At 49.4% G+C, this 20,745-nt stretch overlaps 1 protein-coding gene and 1 long non-coding RNA gene across 2 annotated transcripts in view; one reads left to right on the top strand and one right to left on the bottom strand.

Moving 5' to 3' along the window:
• Positions 1–20,745, top strand: part of BCR (BCR activator of RhoGEF and GTPase) — a 155,102-nt gene that overhangs the window by 50,286 nt on the left and 84,071 nt on the right. The window lies entirely within an intron of this gene.
• Positions 18,007–20,593, bottom strand: LOC112546180 (uncharacterized). Its single transcript, XR_003089824.2, has 3 exons — positions 20,455–20,593; positions 19,156–19,389; positions 18,007–18,233 (listed from the first exon to the last, which is right to left on the bottom strand). It is a non-coding gene; the product is annotated as an uncharacterized LOC112546180 (long non-coding RNA).

Here is a 20,745-nt window from a genome sequence, read left to right as displayed (position 1 = left end):
CCCGAGCCGAAGGGGAGGACGAACCGGTGCGAGAGGACCACCGTTGCAACGAGGGCAAACAGGCCTGGGAGCGCCTGGTCGGAACCCTGGTCGGTGGACGCAAAGGCAGAGACAGCAAAGGGGGAAGGAAGTAGCCCGGGACAGGGCAGTAATGGTGCCTGTGGGCTGATGAGTTTTGGGGCCATGCCCCATCATCTGGCTAGGGCATTACTTGTCCCTACGCCTTAAGGCCCTGGGCTGGGACCTGGTGGAGAGGGAGGGCCTGGGCCCCTCTTCTCAGTGTACAGGTGTTTTCACTATTTATGGAAGGGGATCAGAAAATCCCAGATCCAACTATTGAAAACTCACGGGAATTCGGGGACGTTAAGGCGGCAGAGGGCACGGACCCCACTCGGACACAAGGATAGGGACTCCAGACATGAGTGAACCACCACAGCGGGGCCTGCCACATGCCAGCCACGCTGAATTCTGGCCACAAGCCGTATCTGCCCTGCGCGGGTGCCATCTGCCTGAACACTGATAGGCTACGTCTACACTGGCCCCTCTTCCGGAAGGGGCATGTAAATTTCAGCAGTCGTCGTAGGGAAATCCGCGGGGGATTTAAATATTCCCCGCGGCATTTAAATAAAAATGTCCGCCGCTTTTTTCCGGCTTTTAAAAAAGCTGGAAAAGAGCGTCTAGACTGGCCCCGATCCTCCGGAAAAAGTAAGAATAAGAGCCTCCGGAAAAGGGCACTTTTTCCGGAGGATCGGGGCCAGTCTAGACGCTCTTTTCCGGCTTTTTTAAAAGCCGGAAAAAAGCGGCGGACATTTTTATTTAAATGCCGCGGGGGATATTTAAATCCCCCGCGGATTTCCCTACGACGACTGCTGAAATTTACATGCCCCTTCCGGAAGAGGGGCCAGTGTAGACGTAGCCATATTGTTTCAGCACTATATGTATGTAAGTGAATTGCTGCCTGTCTGCAGTAACTAATAAATGAGCCTGATAATATGTTAGCAAACTGATGTTAAATATGTCACACCCACACAGCTCATTCACATCTTTTGTCTCTCCTGTTTTCCCCAGGGCTAGTAGGTACTTACCAAGGTACTTCAATAGCCCAGAGTCCAGGCTAGTACACTGTTCGCTGGGAAATTGTCTAGCTATGAAATATTGGCAATACTGGGTGGAAATGTGGAGAGCGTATCTAGTGCCTGTGGGAAGAATGATATTCCATGGGTGCAATGAGTTCCCATTGGAACCACTGAATTCTTATAACAGCCCTACCATGAGCGCTGCATCTGCTTCTCAGGAACCCCAGTTCACCTCTTCCTTCCCTTTTGGTCCCCTCTGCATGAGTGGTCCATACGTCTTGGCGAGCTCCACTTCGAAATCTTACCTTCCTCCCTCCAATCAGTTACATAGAACTTACAGCAGCAGATGACTGATTCATAGAATCATAGAATACTAGGACTGGAAGGGACCTCGAGAGGTCATCAAGTCCAGTCCCCTGCCCTCATGACAGGACCAAATACTGTCTAGACCATCCCTGATAGACATTTATCTAACCTGCTCTTAAATATCTCCAAAGATGGGGATTCCACAACCTCCCTGGGCAATTTATTCCAGTGTTTGACCACCCTGACAGTTAGGAACTTTTTCCTAATGTCCAACCTAAACCTCCCTTGCTGCAGTTTAAGCCCATTGCTTCTTGTTCTAGCCTCACAGGCCAAGATGAACAAGTTTTCTCCCTCCTCCTTATGACACCCTTTTAGATACCTGAAAACGGCTATCACGTCCCCCCTCAATCTTCTCTTTTCCAAACTAAACAAGCCCAGTTCTTTCAGCTTTCCCTCATAGCTCATGTTCTCTAGACCTTTCATCATTCTCGTTGCTCTTCTCTGGACCCTCTCCAATTTCTCCACATCTTTCTTGAAATGCGGTGCCCAGAACTGGACACAATACTCCAACTGAGGCCTAATCGGCCCAGAGTACAGCGGAAGAATGACTTCTCGTGCCTTGCTCACAACACATCTGTTAATGCATCCCAGAATCATGTTTGCTTTTTTTACAACAGCATCACACTGCTGACTCATATTTAACTTGTGGTCCACTATAACCCCTAGATCCCTTTCTGCCGTACTCCTTCCTAGACAGTCGCTTCCCATTCTGTATGTGTGAAACTGATTGTTCCTTCCTAAGTGAAGCACTTTGCATTTGTCTTTATTAAACTTCATCCTGTTTACCTCGACGAAGGTTTTGTTCATTGTCTGGATAGGACAGTTTGTATGGATTTTGCAATGAAAGCAAGAGACGGGTTTGGGGAGGAACACTTGTCCTGCCCCGTGTTCTCATGCTAGGGAGGGATCAGTGCTGGAAACCAGTACTTTGAATGCCAACCCTGCTGGTGGATTGTAAGTAACTCGCTTATGTGATATAAGTGGTCCTGGTGATGGGAAATGCTAGTACTTAGCTCCACATGGTGAAGCAAAATTGGAAGCAGTTGCCATTTAAAGCAGAAGCTGAGCAGTGAATTACCCGAGGCTGCTCCCCACTCATCTGGTATTGAACTCGGTTAACCACAGGCAGTGGAGAAAAAGATTTAAAATATCCCGTGGTCGGATGGACTGAGCTCTGACACAAAAGCCTCTATTCATGGCTGCTTGTTATTGTTTTGGGGTTGTTTGCTTTTTGCTTCTAATGTATATCTTACCCACAGCCTCTGGGCCCCTCGCTTTGGCCATTGGCATGATGGAAATGGGAATCCGGTATTTTGAGGCCACATAATTACACCACATAACTGGCTGAGCTGAGCGCACGGTGCCTGCAGCTCTCTGGCCAGCATCACGATCCCGGCTTCCTTTTGTTCACAGGCCTGCAGATGTGGAGGGCTGTGTGCCGTGCTCTGTCTGCGTATCATGTGGCTGGAGCTCAGGAGGAGGAGAGGCTTTTTAGTGGGCTTCCCGGGAGGAAAACAGCTTTAGTAATTGCTCTCTGGGCGGGGCTACTTCTGATAAAAGTGCAACATGCACCATCTGCCACGCTGCCCTACCTTGGCTGTGCCCTTTCCCCTCCGCCCGCTTTAGGGTGCGGGGATGGGGTAGAGAATCCTGCTGGATCTTGCAGGCTCTGCACGCTGGGGTGAAAATATTGCGACTCAGAAACGCTTCCCTGGCCTGAGCTTGTTGGAGGGATTCAGGGACCAAGTGCGACAGGGCTAAGAAGCAGCTGGAGGTCGTTTGCGGCCAGACCCCGCTACTTCACCTAGCAGGCAGGAGGAAGCAGCAGGGGGAGGCGAGGCTGCCCCGCTCTCGGGAGAACCCCAAGGTGGGAATGTTCCTATTTGTTCCATGGAGAGAAGGCCATTAACTCAGGATTGTTTATGTTCTTGAAGGGGAGTCTGGGACTGGATGGGAATCTGTAGCAGTAGAGGAAACTGCCTCTTTTGAGGCTCACAAATTTCCGAGGGGGGGCCGCGGAGTTGCGATCCCTGCCCCAGCCCTTGCTCTTGAAATGCCTGCGGCGCGCCAGGGTCAGTGGACATGGAAACGGGGCGCGGGGCCTCCATTCCCACACTCCGGGCCATCTCCTGGAAAACGGCACTTGTAAGTAACAATCTCATTAAACCGGGTGGAAGGGCACACTGATCCTGGAAGTGCAGAGGCACGTGGCCATGTACAGCGCGTGCCACGAGACCGTACAATCCCCCTGTCCCACATGCCTCCACAAAGGGCAGGAGAAAAGGATAATCTCCCTCATAAATGGGCCCTATTGGGCGAGGAGCTATTGAGCGCACAGCTGGTATTTGCAGTGTTACTACTCTGTTAGCAAGACACCCCTTCTCCCCTCCGCTTCTCCCCGCTGTACGGACAGTTTTCCCTGGATCCTCAACAGGGGATAGTTCTTGAATAGTGCATCTTGGGGCGTTATGCCTCGGTTACCCAGCTTTCTCCTGGGAAGGTACCATCTTGACATAAAGAGCCCCCCTCTGAGAGTAGCTGTGAGTCAGTAATCCCTTTGGAGAAGTCCGTGCACCATGCGGCTGCTGGACTGCAGCCCTGGCTGTTGCTAAATATTGCTTTCCCCCCCCTCGGCACCTGGCCACATCCCACAGAGACATCTGCTTCCCAGAAGCTGCGCGGAGAAGGAGTAATGGGGCTGCTGTTCTCTAGAGACCCGCCCAGACTTATCTTCCCCTGAGGAGGGAACTGCCATGGTTGCAGGCTCCTATGTAGGGCTCCAACCCAGGTAACCAAGAAACGACAGTGACAAGAGCACTTTGCGGTTACCTCCCGAATGTCCCTTATGCAAGCACTTCGGCTCCTGCGAAGCCCTGTTCCAGTCCCACAGCCTGTGCTCCTGGGATCTTGTCTCTCCTCTATCCGGCTGAGCAGCAGTGTGTGATCTGTGTGTAAGTGTACCTTGCAGGATAAAGCCCCGTGGGGAAACTTTGAAGGAAGGGCATTGCTTTAAGGACTGCCGGCTTGCCCAGTGCCTTTTTGTGACAATACTGCCTGGAACGGCGTACTGTCACCTATTTTCCCAGCTCTCAGAAAAGGAATGCCATTTCCCCTGTCTGTACCAGCACCTGTTTTCTTGGGGTGGCTCGTCTCCTGCCAGAGGCCTGCCCAGGATGCAAGGTGTTTTTTTTTTTTCCTGGCCCCCAGTGCAGCATTTCAGCTCGTAAAGGGGCCATGATCGCATTTCAGTTCCCAGTGTGATGTTTCAGCTTGTAAAGGAGCCGCGATTGCATTTCGGCTCCCAGTGTGAAGTTTTGGCTCATAAATGGGTCGCAGTTGCTTTTCGGCCCCCAGCACATTTTTTGCTCAGCAAATTTGAGCCTGGAGTGCCGGCACCTTTTTTAGAACATACATAAGAACAGCCGTACTGGGTCAGACCAAAGGTCCATCTAGCCCAGTAGCCTGTTTGCCGACAGATGCCAGCACTAGGAGCCCCAGAGAGGAAGGACCGAAGACAATGATCAAGCGATTTGTCTCCTGCCATCCCTCTCCAGCTTCTGCCAAACAGAGGCCAAGGACACCATTTTATCCCCTGGCTAATAGCCTTTTATGGACCTAACCTCCATGAAATTATCTAGCTTCTCTTTAAACTCTATTATAGTCCTAGCCTTCACAGCCTCCTCTGGCAAGGAGTTCCACAGGTTGACAACACGCTGTGTGAAGAAGAATTTTCTTTTATTAGTTTTAAACCTGCTCCCCATTAATTTCGTTTAGTGTCCTCTAGTTCTTCTATTTAAGGAACTAATAAATAACTTTTCTTTATCGGCCCTCTCCACACCACTCATGATTTTATAGACCTCTATCATATCCCTCCTCAGTCTCCTCTTTTCTAAACTGAAAAGTCCCAGTTGCTTTAACCTCTCCTCATATGGGACCCGTTTCAAACCCCTAATCATTTTAGTTGCCCTTTTCTGAACCCTTTCCAAGGCCAAAATATCTTTTTTGAGGTGAGGAGACCACATCTGTACACAGTATTCAAGATGTGGGCGTACCATAGTTTTATACAGGGGCAGTAAGATATTCTGGGTCTTATTTTCTATCCCTTTCCTAATAATTCCTAGCATCCTATTTGCCTTTTTGACCGCCACTGCACACTGTGTGGAAGTTTTCAGAGAACTGTCCACGATAACTCCAAGATCTCTTTCCTGATTTGTTGTAGCCAAATTAGCCCCCATCATACTGTACGTATAGTTGGGGTTATTTTTCCCGATGTGCATTACTTTACACTTATCCACATTACATTTCATTTGCCATTTTGTTGCCCAGTCACTCAGTTTGGTGAGGTCTTCTTGGAGTCCCTCACAGTCTGCTTCTGTCTTGACTATCCTAAGCAGTTTTGTATTATCTGCAAACTTTACTACCTCACTGCTTACCCCTTTCTGCAGATCATTTATTAATAAGTTAAATAGGATTGGTCCCAGGACTGACCCTTAGGGTACACCACTAGTTACCCCTCTCCAATCTGAAAATTTACCATTTATTCCTACCCTTTGTTTCCTGTCTTTTAACCAGTTCTCAATCCAAGAAAGGACCTTCCCTCTTATCCCATGGCATGTAATTTACACAAGAGCCTTTGGTGAGGGACCTTGTCAAAGGCTTTCTGAAAGTCTGAAAATCTTACCAAAAAAAGCACTGGGCTTACCTGTATCTGATGCAGGGAGCAATAGGTGAAGCAAATCAGCCGGGAATGGGACCCTGAGACATTTACCAGTGTGTGGCGTAACTTGGAGACCAGCTCTCCTGAAAGTTGCAACCGATGCTTCCTTCCGAAATGAATCACTGGGTGACACACGTTTGTCCTGCCTCTCCAGCCCAAGCTTAGCAATGGATCAGATGCTGGTCGCATGGCTGGGACACTTTAGCTCACCTCTGTGGAGCAGTATGTTTCTGATTCATGCTGAAGGGCATGTCCTAAGAAAGCTGCACCAGACACTAGCAAGTTTTGGGGGTTGCCCTGCCTTGAGGTATGACAGACAGAAAGTCACCTTAACTCCACTCAGGTGGCTCGCACCTTGCACGGAGAATTCTGCTTTCACCCTAGTGAACAAAGGAAGCTATTAAAATCCATTAATGGATCATTGATACAGGCTAGCTCTTGTAGGCCCCTTGAGTGTTTGTTTCTTGGCTGCTGAGCTTGAAGGTGTAAAAAAGGAAGGCAGCACTTTCCTTTTTGTGTCTTGTAAAAAACAAAACAAAAACCAAGCCCCAGAATATTCCTGCAAAATCCAAAGGAGGGCAAAATTACTGTTCAGCACAGTGGGGACTTGCTGGCCAATTCTCTGTTCTAGGGTTGGGACCTTTTTCATGTCAGGGGGCCACTGACCCACAGAAAAATTATTTGGGGGCCACACACAAGGGAGAAGCAAGCCCCCCCAAAAAACCCTGACCGAGGGGTTCCCCAACTGAGGAGAAAGACCCTCCCCAGATTCCCCTCGCACACCAGAGCCTGGGGGGCCCGGACTAGTAGATTTTGTGCGCTCCAGCCCCATGAGGGAATGGCGGGGGGCTGGAGTGCCAGCCTGGACTCCCCAATGCTGCGGGGGAGCCCCAAGCCTCGGGGGCCAGTTCCAGGCAAGCTGGGAGCCACATCTTAGGTTCCCTACCCCTGCTGTATTCCCTCCACTAACAGAAAATATACCGTTCTTAACTAGTGTGATTACAGAGACCCTCTGCCAATGCTAAAATGGGATGAAGGGGCTGTTTTATTCCCTGTTACATCACCAGCATCCAGCCATGGGGAGGATGCTTCGAGGCTTACTACCATTTAAATGACAACTTCAAAGCTTGTAACTGAGTGTATCCAAACCAAAAAAGTCTGGGTATGTCTACACTACAGCGCTAATTCGAACTAACTCATCCAGACTAAAAAACTAGTCCAAATTAGCGTTTTGCTAATTCAAACTAGCATGTCCACACAGAGTGGACCCTGAACTGGGGTTAAGCATGGCCGGAAGCAGTGCCGGCAGGGCATCAGATGAGGACTTAGAGCGTGGAGCTGCTGTCTCAGGCTAGCTGAGGGCTATGCTTAAAGGGACCCGACCCCCACCCCAGACAGACAGTTCTCAGGGGTGTCCCGCTTGCAAAGCAGACCTGGCTTGGATTGCCCGGAGTGCCCACACTGGGCACATCACAGCACTTGGCCATCAGTCCGGCTGCACTTGCCGCAGGCTGCCATCTGGGGAGAGGGGACAATTGGGGGTCTGCAGGAGAGGTTCCACCCCAGAAGCCCGCAGAGCCAGCCCAGTCCTCCCCATCGGGGGCTCGTACCCCATTTCTCCCTCACCTCCTTCCACTTACCCCTCCCTAACTCCCCTTCCTGATGTACAAAATAAAGGACAATTGTGTTCAAAAATAGAATCTCTCTTTATTGAACAAAACTGGGGGAGACTGGGAAAAGGAGGTGGGAGAGGGGAAGAGAGAGGGTGGGAGAGGGGAGGGCAACTACAATGATGAGGGGTTTGGAACAGGTCCCATATGAAGAGAGGCTAAAGAGACTGGGACTTTTCAGTTTAGAAAAGAGGAGATGGAGGGGGGATATGATAGAGGTCTATAAAAGCATGAGTGGGGTGGAGAGGGTGCATACAGAAAAGTTCTTCATTAGTTCCCATAATAGAAGGACTAGAGGACACCAAAGGAAAGGAATGGGTAGCAGGCTTCAAACTAGTAACAGAGAGTTGTTCTTCACAAAGCGAATAGTCAACCTGTGGAACTCCTTGCTGCAGGAGGCTGTGAAGGATAGAACTAGAACAGAGTTTAAAGAGAAGTGAGATAAAGTCATGGAGGTTGGGTCCATGGAGTGGTATTAGCCAGGGGGTAGGAGTGGTGTCCCTGCCCGAAGTTTGTGGAAGGCTGCAGAGGGATGGCACGAGACAAATGGCTTGGTCAGTGTCTTCAGTCCATCCCCTCCAGGGTCCCTAGGGTTGGCCACTGTCGGCAGACAGGCTACTGGGCTAGATAGACCTTTGGTCTGACCCAGGACGGCCATTCTAAGCTCAGGGCTCAGGGTCGGGGGTCTCAGTGGACCACCTTGATTTTCATGCAAACCTGCTCCTGGGTGGCCAGGCTGGCAGCTCTCCTGCCCTAGCCGGCCGCTTTCCTGTGCCTAGTGTGGAGGTCGTGGACGAGGTCCACGATGTCTGCACTGGACCAGGTGGGTGCCCGCCTCTTGCGGTCCTGGGCAAGCTCCCGGGAGCTGCCAGCCTGGTCCCGGGAAGAGGGGGAGAGCTGGGGGGCATCGGGTGGCTGTCTCAAGCCGTGCCAGGTGCAGGGTCTGCTGGCTGGGTGCTGGCAGGCTTGCATCTGGCACGGGCACCGTAGCCAGCCCGTGCCCCTTTAACGGGTCCGGGGACGGGAGGGGGGGAAATAGAGTTTCCTTGGTGTTGGCCAGAGTGGCCACCAGGGAAAGCTAGGGAGCGCTAGCCTCCCACTAGTTCGAATTAAGGGGCTACACAGCCCTTAATTCGAACTAGTAAGTTCAAACTAGGCTTAGTCCTCGTAGAATGAGGTTTTCCTAGTTCGAACTAAGCGCTCCGCTAGTTCGAATTAAGTTCGAACTAGCAGAGCGCTAGTGTAGCGCCTATCAAAGTTAATTCGAACTAACGTCTGTTAGTTCGAATTAACTTTGTAGTGTAGACATACCCTCTGAGAACCTTTCTCCCTGTTTACCATCTATTCCCCCTCTCTCTCTCTTACCAAGTGATGTTTTAATTTGTTGTGTCTTTAAGACATTTTATACCCAGTGTCTGCAGATAGAGTGCAACTCTCTTCAGACAGGGCTTTTGAGAAATGTACCCAAGTGACATGGAGATTTAAGCTCCTGAGTCAAGTATGCATTTTTTGTAAACAACCCCCCACTCTCACCCTTTCTTATTTCTATTTCTAGAGCCAAACTGTGTTCACCTTCCCAGGGCACATTGCAGCAGCATGTGTTTGCTTTTCTAAGGGGTTGGGTTTTGTTTGGTTGTTTTTTCGGGGGTGGGGGGAGCAGGAGGGCTGAAGTGAGAGAGAGGCTTTGCTGGGGAGGGGGGAAGAGAATTTGGGAAGGTTTTAATTTAACTTTTTTTCTTTTTGTCCATGAGTTCCAAATGCTGTGTGTGGCTTTCATACCTGAATGTCTGCCCAGAGTGCTGGATGGGTGCTTTTGTATGAATTGTAATAAAGTAGTCTATGTAAAAGCACTGTGCACATTTCTGGGGCAATGGAAATATTTAATGGGTCTGTCCAAAGTAGGAAGTATCTGAAGTCAAAGCTCTTAGTTTTCTTTTGTTCAGATTAAACCTAACGCTCGACTTTTGTTATATGTGCACACGGTGCCTAGCCCAGAGAAGGCTTGACCAAGGTCGCTGGGTTCTCATACCTCACATGAGCGGTGCCCCTTTTGCCAGTCTTCTGGTTCTCAGCATAAAAATATAAGGCTGTGGACAGGGTCTCTGGAAGTCCTCTGGTACCTCCTCCATCTTCAAAGCGTGACTGAGTATGCCTGCACCCTCCCTGACGAGTGTTTTGTTAAAACAGGTTGGACAATCTCCAGTGAGAGGAATTTTTCAGCCTCCCTCAGAAGCTTATTTGAGGGCTTACCTTTCCTTGTAGTTGGAGGTTTTTCCTAATGTATGATCTGAATCTTCCTTGCTGAAGAGTAAATGTTTCTTATCGTCCTACCTTTAGTGGACCCTGAGAGCAATGGATCGTCCGTCTCTTTATATACTTGGAAACTGTTGAGTAGATTCTCCCTCAGTTGGCTTTTCTCAAGACTAATCATGCCTGGTTGTTTCAACCTTTCCTCATAGGTCAAGTTTTCTAACTTGTATCGCTGTTTTGTAGTGCTCAACTGGATCCTCCAGTTTGTCCCCATCTTCCCTAACGTGCAGTGGCCAGGACCAGACACGCTGTTCCTGCCGAGCCCTTACCAGTGCCAAGTAGAGCAGAACTGTTGCCTCCTGTGTCTTGCGTATGATGTGCCTGTCAGCACACCTCCGGATGACATTAGCCTCTTTTGCAAGACAGCGTAGCTATTGCTGTTAAAAATGCTGCTGCAAGTGGCAGTGCGTTATTAATCCCAGGCACTGTCCACAGAGACTGTGCAGGGAACAAAGGCCCTTTTGCTGCTGAGATTATTGACTCTGTGCAGCCGAGTGTCAGAACTGCTGTTTCAGGGCTGCTTCACATAGCTAGAAGCTTTTAAGGTTTGACCAAGCATCAAGCCAGCACGTCTTCCAAAAGTCCTAGTAAAGCAAGGCCTAAATATAGCTTCTTTGCACAAGAGTCCCTTTATATTTCCTCTGGCTGAGTGTGTTTGCCTCTGATTTTAAATTTGTCCTGTTTAAAAGAGGGCATCCTAGTGAAATACTTCAAAGTGCATTCAACTGCTGTATGAAAGAGGGAGTGATTACAAGAAGTAAACAAATGTTCTATAATGGGAACAAAGATACAAGGCGGCTGGCCTTCAGAGCTGCCAGCAAGCCACAGCTGTGCTAATTGCCGGCATATGACGATGATTCTTGGTGCGTAGCATATTATTCAGCAAGAGGATTAGGCGTATGCATGTCCATGGCACTTCATGGGATATAGAAGTGTCTTTGTGCCTGGATGATCATTTCAAGAGCACCTTTCTTTCACCATTTTCCTTTTTTTAAATGGGCATTCATCTCAAAAGCCATGTGTACAAGTTGAACCTCTCTAGTCCGGCACCTGACCAATTCCAAGCGAGAGAATTTGCCGGACCACGGGAGGTCGATATTGTCTAGCAGCATGACCAACACTCCTTCGGCTTGCTGTGCTCTCAGAGGACATTGAAGGGTAAATTAGGCTAAATAGCAGTACAGAACACACAGAGCCAAGACTAGTGGCTGTAGGCAAACTTTACGGGACCACAGGAACATGGCCACATCCATGAAAGGTGGACTTCCGGCTAACTCAAATCAGGCTGGACCACGGATGTTTCTGGACCAGAGAGTTCTGGACTAGAGAGGTTCAACAAAAGGAAAGTCAGATTGTTTCCACATCTTGCAGAGTTTGCTGGCCCACGGCACTGGGGTCATATCAGTCCTTTCCAGGGCTGTGTAATCAGGATGCCGGGGACACCAATGTATTTGCAACATAGTCCTGTATGAGGTGAGCTCAGTTTGATGCTGCTTTGCCTTGTATTACAGATCCAGGCTCTTGTGTATGGTCTCTGGCTGTGCTGTTGGTGCATTCACGCGGCAGGGCTGCCATTTTGGGGTTTTCTCTTTTTGGTAGCTTGCAGGTGCTCTCGGAAAGCTTCTCCTCTCAGCCACCCATGTATTTGGAATTGCTTTTCTCTGTCAAGAAAACCTGAGGATTGAATGTTGTCTGGTGCTGAGCAACCAAGAGGTAGCCATGACAATGGCGAGGAGGAGGATTATGCACCTGTCACAGTCGTTTGATCTGTTCGTTGCCCTAGCAGCTTACGAGCTTTTTCAAGACCCCTCATTGGGCACCAAGCTTAGTGTCAGGAGGAGAAGCTGATTGGTGACTGAAACAATGAGAGATGGTGCCCGGTTGCTGCCTGCTGGGTAGTCTGCCTTGATCTCTTTCTCAGCAGCTCCTCCGACAGCTTAGGCTGGTGGCTGCTGTCATGGCAGCTTGCCTGGAAAAGGCTCTCACTGCACCCATCTCTTTTCCTTATTAAATCCACTTGCTCTGGAGAAAAACGTTGCTTCTGGTAGATCCCAGCCCTGGTTTCTCAAGCAGGCCATTACAGGGGTCAGTAATTGATTTCCTTAGGCGTGAAATTAGAAACAGGCCTTACGTGTCGGTGTCAGATCCAGCTCTGTCCTTGTGGCATCTGCGTGTGTACGCACGCCCAGGAAGGACTCACCAGAGTGGGAGGCCAGTGGATGGGCAGGACGAAGCTATTTTTAAAACAAATCAGAGAGATTTTTCTTGACCCTGTTATGTTTCAAATGTCTGGTCTGGAAGTCAGTGATGTTTAGTGGTTAGATCATGGGGGAGTCCTGCTTGCTGAGTGACTTTGGATAAGTCACTTAACTGCTGCCTGCCTCAGTTTACCCACTCATAAAATGAGCCTAATAATAAAAATATATGTCAAGCAAAGGGGTTGACACTTAATCCGCATTTAAGTGCTTTGCACTGTGCTAACAGGGGGTGGTGTGAAATTAAATGGATTCTCTCTCATCATCACACAACAAGGTTAGTCGATCTTGACATTTTTGAAGCACCTGGTACCAGGGAGTTGCCTAATAAATCAGCAGTGGCTTAAAGGGAGAAGGAAGCGGAGTGGGGGGGGGGGAAGGGGGAGTGTGGAATCTTCCAGACATCTAAAAAATCACTTGAGAAGTTGCTTCTCTCGTGGCCAGTCCTGTAACGTGTTCCTCCATTGCTAGGAATCCTCACTGGACTGTAACAGAGAGGCTTGTGTGGGGGCCTGCAGCAGGGGAAACAGCTCTGTGTGTGTGTTCACAGGTAATTCCCTGTCATGCTTTTTCTCCCTTGCCCTGACCATTCTGCATTCCAACTTCTGAACTGCTCTTGGGAGAGCCAGCCACGTGGAAAACACACACAGCTGCACAGTCAGATGGCCTGCCAGTAGCAATTCTCCTGCTTAGCTGGTCCTAGACCAGCATGCCACCTCTCCACTTGTGATGCTGAGTGCTCACAGCTCTTGGGGGATATGGGAGCCCAGCCTATTTGAAAATGAGACCACGGGCTTTTTTTCTACCTGGCCTTTGTGCAGGGGATACTTTCTCAAACTACTGACATGAGGCACTTTCTACAACTGCACTTTTAGTGGTACTGTTCACGCACAGACAGCTTTACTTTGTGGGTGCCCTGTTGTAAATTATTTATGTGGACTCTTACAACTTGCCGTACCTATTGGGGGCTTGTACTTCAGTGCCTGGAAAAGGGGAAGACTCATAAGCAACAGTGCAGCAGGACAGTGTAGTTTGTTTCCTCCTCTCAGTGAAGGCTGTGTGCTGAAGACCCATCCCTCGCCTCTGAAACTGCCTAGCTATCTTTCTTGGGCTGCTCTCCAGTCCTCACCCATGTCCTACATGGCTGCTTCTTGCAAGTAGAGTGTTTGTGTTATATAACTGCACAACTTCAGAGTCTACAAGTCCACTCAGTCCTACTTCTTCTTCAGCCAATCAAATTTGGTTCCATTTGCAGAAGATAATGCTGCCCATCTCTTATTTACAGCATCACTGGAAAGTGAGAACAGGCATTCACGTAGGGCTTTTGTAGCCAGCATTGAAAGGTATTTACATGCCAAATATGCTAAACATTCATATGTCCTTTCGTGCTTCGGCCATCATTCCAGAGGACATGCTTCCATACTGATGACGCTCATTTTAAAAATAATGCGTTAATTAAGTTTGTGACTGAACTCCTTGGAGGAGAATTGTATATCTCCGTCTGTTTCGTTCACATTCTGCTGTATATTTCATGTCAATGGCAGTCCTGAATGATGATTTAACACACGTTCGTGTTAAGAATGCTTTTGCTGCAGATTTTAGAAAACAGAAGAGGTACCAATGTAAGATTTCTAAAGGCAAGCATAGCACTGGACCCAGTGTTTAAGAATCAGAAGTGCCTTCCAAAATTTGAGGGAGACAAGGTTGAAGCATGCTTTAAAAAGCATGTAGAAACTACAAAACCCAAACAACCAGATAAGAAAACCAACCTTCAGCTGGTGGCATCAAACTCAGATGATGAAACGAACATGCGTCAGTCCTCACTGCTTTGGTTGTTGAGCAGAGCCCATCATCAGTATGGATGCTAGGGATGTTAGATATATCGTGTAATTGCATCGTCGTGTAACCATGTGGAATCTTAGGGCACATCTACACAGCAACGTTATTTTGAAATAATTTTGAAATAACGGGTATCTTATTTTGAAATCCATAACCCTCATTAATAATAGTTATTTTGGATTAGGGCGTGTGTAGACAGCGTAACTGTGGTTATTTTGGAATAAGAGGCCCCCCCAGGGCTTCGCAGAGGTGCCCTGCTGGACGCTCTGTCCACACTCATGAGGACTGTATAGCAGTGTTGTCTTCAAGTCGTCATTGTCAAGTCTAAGTCGAGTCTCAAGTCACTGCAGTTCAAGTCTCAAGTCGAGTGTTGAGTCCCTAAAGTCACTTTCGAGTCAAGTCCCAAGTCGAGTCTCAAGTCTTAATTTAAAAAATGTCAGGTCACTTTTGTACAAGCTATTAATATCGATAAATAACAATAACCACTACCTGTTTTCATTTATTAACATAAATCATACTGTCTAACTACTAGTAGTCCAGCTGGGAGGCGGGGCCGCGATCACCACTGTGGGTGGTTTGTTACTAACAACAGCGGCATTTTTGGAGAATTTTTTCACCAAGTCGATTTAACAAAATTAGTGAATCTCAAGTCACAAACAATGAACCCGAGTCGAGTCTCAAGTCGAGTCACCTCGGCGACTTAAGTCCGACTCGAGTTCAAGTCGTGGGACTCGAGTCAACAACTCTGCGGTATAGTTCCCCTTCCCCTGAAGCCTTTAAAGTTGCAGCCACAGGGGAAACAGTGTGTGGCACAGGCCCAGCTCACACCGTGCCACATAGCAGCACCCAATTCTGCAGACCACAGCACTGCATCTGAGCCCCCCAGTGACTGCAGGCAGCTCCCAAGTCCCTGCCCAAAGGTGGGAGAGGCAGGCACCATACTGATCTGGTGTGGAGACCCTGGGTTTCATTGAGGTCTGGGGAGAGGAGGCAAACCTCCAGGATCTCCGCACCAGATGCAGGAATGCTGACATTTATGGCCGGATGGCTGGGGTAGTGGGGACACGTCCGAACCCAGTAGCAGGTGTGGATGAAGGTGAAAGAGCTCAGGCAGGTCTATGCCAAGGTCAGGGAGTGCAGCTCCTACTTAGGGGCGGCATTCCAGAGCCCAGACCGTGCGTGTGGCTCACTCTGCTGCTGTGGACCTGCCTACTGGCCACTCCTGCCCCAACTGATAGAGAGCAGCAGTGCAGGGTGGCACCAGCCCCTGTCCACGGGGGTCCCATGGATAGAGGCTGGTCTGAGGCAACAGTGCCTAAATATCTTGCAACACCAGCTGCAACAGTGCCACATGAACATCAGTTGACACTTTCAGGTGATTTTCTGAACAAGAAGTGGGCAGTATTATAACCAAAGTCATTTGACTGAGGGATTGGCTGAAAAAGAAATAGGACTGAGTGGACTTGTAGGTGCCAAAGTTTTACATTGTTTTATTTTTGAATGCAGTTATTTTTGTACATAATTCTACATTTGTAATTTCGGCTTTCACAATAAAGAGATTGCACTACAGTACTTGTATGAGGTGAATTCAAAAAATGTTTTTTTATTTTTGGAATGCAAATATTTTTAACTAGACAATTAGCCCGTCATAAGACGGGATTTTCAGATCTCTCCTCCACGTCGGTCTTCTCTCCTGAGCCTCCAGTCTCTCGCTCCGTCTCTCCTCCTCCTCCTCCTCCTCTTCCTGCCTCCCCCCACCCTCTCTCTCAGCTCTCCTTCACCTTTGCCTCTCTCTGTCTCTCTCTTTCTCTTCTCCTCACTTGGGGGACCGCAGAGCCCAAATGGCCCAAATGGTCACGGCCCTGCCCCCCTTCGCCTCCCGCCATGGTGCTCTGCTGACTTCTGCGCTGCTTATCCGGGCCACCGTGGGGGAGCAAGCATCCATTTGGGCTCCCCCATGGCGGCCTGGCTGAGCGGCGCAGAAGTCAGCCAAACACCACAGCGGGAGGTGAAGGGGGGCGGGGCAGTGATGTACATGGCCAGGCCCCACCCCCTGGCCATGTAAGTCACCACCCCGCCCTCCTTCCCCTTCTGCCATGGCACTCGGCTGACTTCTGCGCCGCTCAGCTGGGCTGCCATGGAGGAGCAAGCGGCCATCTGGGCCCCGCACTCCCCATGCAGCACAGGCCACCCAGAGGGAACAGCCAGCATTTCAGCGTTACAGACTCACAGACACTGGGCTACTATATATATGATACAAATACATGAAAATGAGCACTGTACACTTTTGTAATGTCAAAAACATCCAAAAATATGTAAATAAAATTGTATTCTATTGTTTAACAGTGTGATTAGTCACAATTAATTTTCTAATTGCTCATGTATTTGTTAGTCTATATGGGTATGTCTACACTACAAAGTTAATTCGAACTAACAGACGTTAGTTCGAATTAACTTTGATAGGCGCTACACGAGCGCTCCGCTAGTTTGAACTTAATTCGAACTAGCGGAGTGCTTAGTTCGAACTAGGTAAACCTCATTCTACGAGGACTAAGCCTAGTTCGAACTTACTAGTTCGAATTAAGGGCTGTGTAGCCACTTAATTCGAACTAGTGGGAGGCTAGCCCTCCCCAGCTTTCCCTGGCGGCCACTCTGGCCAACACCAGGGAAACTCTACTGCCCCCCTCCCGGCCCCGGAGCCCTTAAAGGGGCACAGGCTGGCTACAGTGCCAGTGCCAGGTGCAAGCCTGCCAGCACCCAGCTAGCAGACCCTGCACCTGGCATGGCTCGAGCCAGCCACCCGATGCCCCCCAGCCCTCCCCCTCTTCCCGGGACCAAGCTGGCTAGGGAGGGGTAAGTGGAAGGAGGTGAGGGAGGAATGGGGTACGAGCCCCCAATGGGGAGGACTGGGCTGGCTCTGTGGGCTCCTCGGCGTGGAAAGTCTCCTGCAGCCCCCCGATTGACCCTCCCCTGGATGGCAGCCTGTGGCAAGTGCAGCTGGGCTGATGTCCGAGTGCTGTGATGTGCCCAGTGTGAGCACTCAGGGCACTCCAAGCCAGGACTGCTTTGCAAGTGGGGAACCCCTGAGAACTGTCTGTCCAGGGTGGGGGTCGGGACCCTTTAAGTACAGCCCTCGGCTAGCCTGAGACAGCAGCTCCATGCTCTAAGTCCTCATCTGATGCCCTGCCGGCACTGCTTCCGGCCATCCTTAACCCCAGTTTAAGGTCCACTCAGTGTGGACATGCTAGTTCGAATTAGCAAAATGCTAATTCGAACTAGTTTTTAAGTCTGGATGCGCTAATTCGAATTAGCTTAGTTCGAATTAACTAAGTTAGTTCGAATTAGCGCTGTAGTATAGACATACCCTATGCAAGTAAGCGCTCAGGGTCAAGACTGGCCTCTTGCACTTTTAATTTAGCCACGTTGACTAGAAAAATGCCAGCGTAGCGGAGCTGATCCTGATGGGGAATGGAGATTGAAGGTTTGGAAACAAGCTAGTTTTCTTTATCAGTCCTGTTGATGTTCTTGAATAAAATACAAGTCCCCCTGCAGACCTTCCTTCCCTGCTCGCAGACCCTTGCATTTCTTCAGCCCAGTCCTGTGTGTGTACACATTCCCTCTTGCCTGGCAGGAATTTCCAGCCTTTTCCAGTGAAACACAAGAAATATCCCCGCGCCTGTGTGATGGTGGTGTTTATGTGTTAAATTTTTCTAAAAGCACCTCTGTTGTGGCACTTGTTTTATGTTCTGCTCATTTTTTAAATCTCCAGCAGCTGACAATGCAATATTTTATTTGAAGTCAGGAGGAGGCGTGACGTTTTCTGTGAACTGGCTGAAGGGAGCAGCATGCTGCTGATTGTTTGGTCTGTTCATCTCCGAGTCCTGCTAGAGAATATATCCTCAGCAGCAATGAAGCTCTCGGCTGCTCCAAAGTCCGGGGGCCGGTGCGTGACGTTTCCTCTAGGCTTCATGTCACTAGAGTGTCTGAAACCGGTTACTGTCTAGCAGACAGAAAATAAAAATGATCGCCGTTCTTAATGCAGTTGCTGGGGTACAGGCTGGCTTGTTTTAGTCTCTTGTAATAATAATACATTTAATAGGGATGTGAATGGTTAACTGGTAGCATCACTCTTACCGGATGGTGCTTACCAGTGATGGTTAATTGGTAGGCTGGAGCAGACGCCTGCCCACCACAAGTGGGGGGCACTCCAGCCTAGTGAAAATAGCCCCTGCCTACCGCAGACTAGGCCCAGCACTCTGCATACAGGGACACTCCAACCTGGCCGGAGCAGCCCCTACCCACCTCCATATAAGCAGTTAAATGCTTAAATACAGTAATTCCTCATTTAACACTATCGATATGTTTCACGAAATGATCGTGTTAAGTGAAAACGTGCTATGTAGGGTCAATTTTCCCATTGAAAATAATGGAAAAGGTGGGGGCTACGTTTCAAGCGGTGGTGTCTGTTGAGACATAAGGTTGGGGGAGAAAGAGGACTGGGTTACAGCAGGGAGGGGAGGTGTCTGGCTCTGGGGAAGGGAAAGGGAGCAGAGGAGAGGGGGATTGGGTTGGGAGTATGCCCCTGTGATGGCTTTACTGGGACCCGCACTGTGTCTGGTGAGAGGGGGGGTCCACCAGGGAACTGCACGGCGAGCGGCGAACCCTCTGCCGCTTTGCAGGGAGGTGGGGGAAGCCCCGCGCAGCTGCCGGTGACGGGCTGGTTGGGGAAATCGTGTTATTCCGGGGACGGTCGTGTAATTCAAAAAACATTCCCTAAAAAAAAAAAATCGTGCTACCGTGTGAAGCGGGCACGTGTTAAATGAGGAATTACTGTATAACATTTAACTGGTTACCTGATTAACCGGAATTTTAGATCCTTAATGTGTGTTTGTCGTTCTACTAGTAAAGCTGATGCTACTCACCCACTGTGGTCTTGCTCCTGCTCCCCTTGAAGTCGGTCATAAACCTCCTGTTGGCTTCCATGCTGCACAGCTTTGCGTGTGCCTGTGTGTGCGTGTCAGTCTGCCTGTGCAGGTATTGTCTCCAATTTGCTTTCTACTCTTGACAGCCAAATTGCAGGTGTCCAATTGCCTTAAAACTTCCACTCAGTTTCTAGCCTTGCCACAAATGAAGGATACTTGCCCTGCTGCACAACCCTGAGCAAGAAACGACAAAGGAAAATCGAGGAGAGCCCAGCTCCAGGCACTCCGCTGAGCACAGCTACAAGACATAGGCCAGGACAAGCTTAACATGGAAATGACTCCTGTCTAACCTAGGGATGTGAAGGACTAGTCGACTATCCGATAAGCAAATGCCTATCGGATAATCAACAGGATAGTTGACTAGTCGCTAGCAGTTAGAGGTAGCAAGGGGAGCGGGGAGAGGTGAGTGTACTTCACAGCAGCAGTGCCGCTTGAAGCCTGTCGCTTTGAAAAGCTGCGTGCAGCCCGGGGCCAGTTGGGGTGTCCCCCAGGTTGCACGTGGCATTTCAAAGTGTCAGTGATGCATGGAGCCCAGGATCAGCTGGGGACTCTCCCGCTGACCCCAGGTTCTGTGTGGCGCTGCCGCTTTGAAATGCCGCGAGGAGTCCAGCGTCGGGCTGCACGCAGCATTTCAAAGCGGCAGCGCCTTGTGGAGCCCGTACTCTTTCGCATAGGGCTGTTGCTGCACTTCAAAGATGGAAGGGCCCTATCGACTAATTGAATATTATTCATCGACTATTCGATTAGTCAGTTACCCAATACGTAACATCCTTCATGTAATTTTCTTCCACAATTTGATCTGAGGAAGTGGGTCTGGCCCATGAAAGCTCATCACCTAATAAACCATCTTGTTAGTCTTTGAAGTTCTGCATAGTCCTGTATTTTGTTATTGACTTCACAGGCCTCTGGAGCAGGCCCTGTGTAACTAGATGGTTGAGTTGTTTCAGTGCAAGAAAGAGCTTTCTGTAAATGATCCGTTATGTACTGAACTGAGGAAGGAAGATGTAAGAAACTGCAAGAAGCTGGGCTATAACTTGCACTTGAGTAAGGAGTGAACACAGGCTAAGCCCCTAATACACTGTGCACCTCTGTGCTGGGTAGACAGTGCCCACCTCTGACTGGTAGCTGAAGGGCTCTGTCACTTCCCATTGGCAGCATTTCTACAGGTTGTCTTGCTACCAGCTGTGTCGGGCAGACTTAATCTGGACTTTGAATGCTGATATTAGTGTTGTCACTCACTGGCTAGCAAACAGTCAGCCTTGCAGCTCGGACACCTCTAGCTGTCTCCAGGAAAGGCCATGTCTGCCGGCTGCAGCGTTGTCATGGTTAGCTCCAAACAAAAGAGGCTTGCAGCGGTGCAGCTGGGAGGCTACACGTGTGGGATTGCTGTAGTGATGTCACAATCCAGACGATGACAGATTCCAAGTGTTCAGCAGCTAGTGCAGAGCCTGGTATGACTGTCACTAAAACGGGGCTTCCAGGTTCAGTGAAGGATTGGCTTGTAGCGTCCCTCCTGTCGCTCCAGTGATG

This window comes from Pelodiscus sinensis, chromosome 15, assembly GCF_049634645.1.
Source record: "Pelodiscus sinensis isolate JC-2024 chromosome 15, ASM4963464v1, whole genome shotgun sequence".
NCBI lineage: Eukaryota > Metazoa > Chordata > Testudines > Trionychidae > Pelodiscus > Pelodiscus sinensis.
Note: the sequence above shows the minus strand (reverse complement) of the source record. Positions and strands in the feature narration are given on the sequence as shown.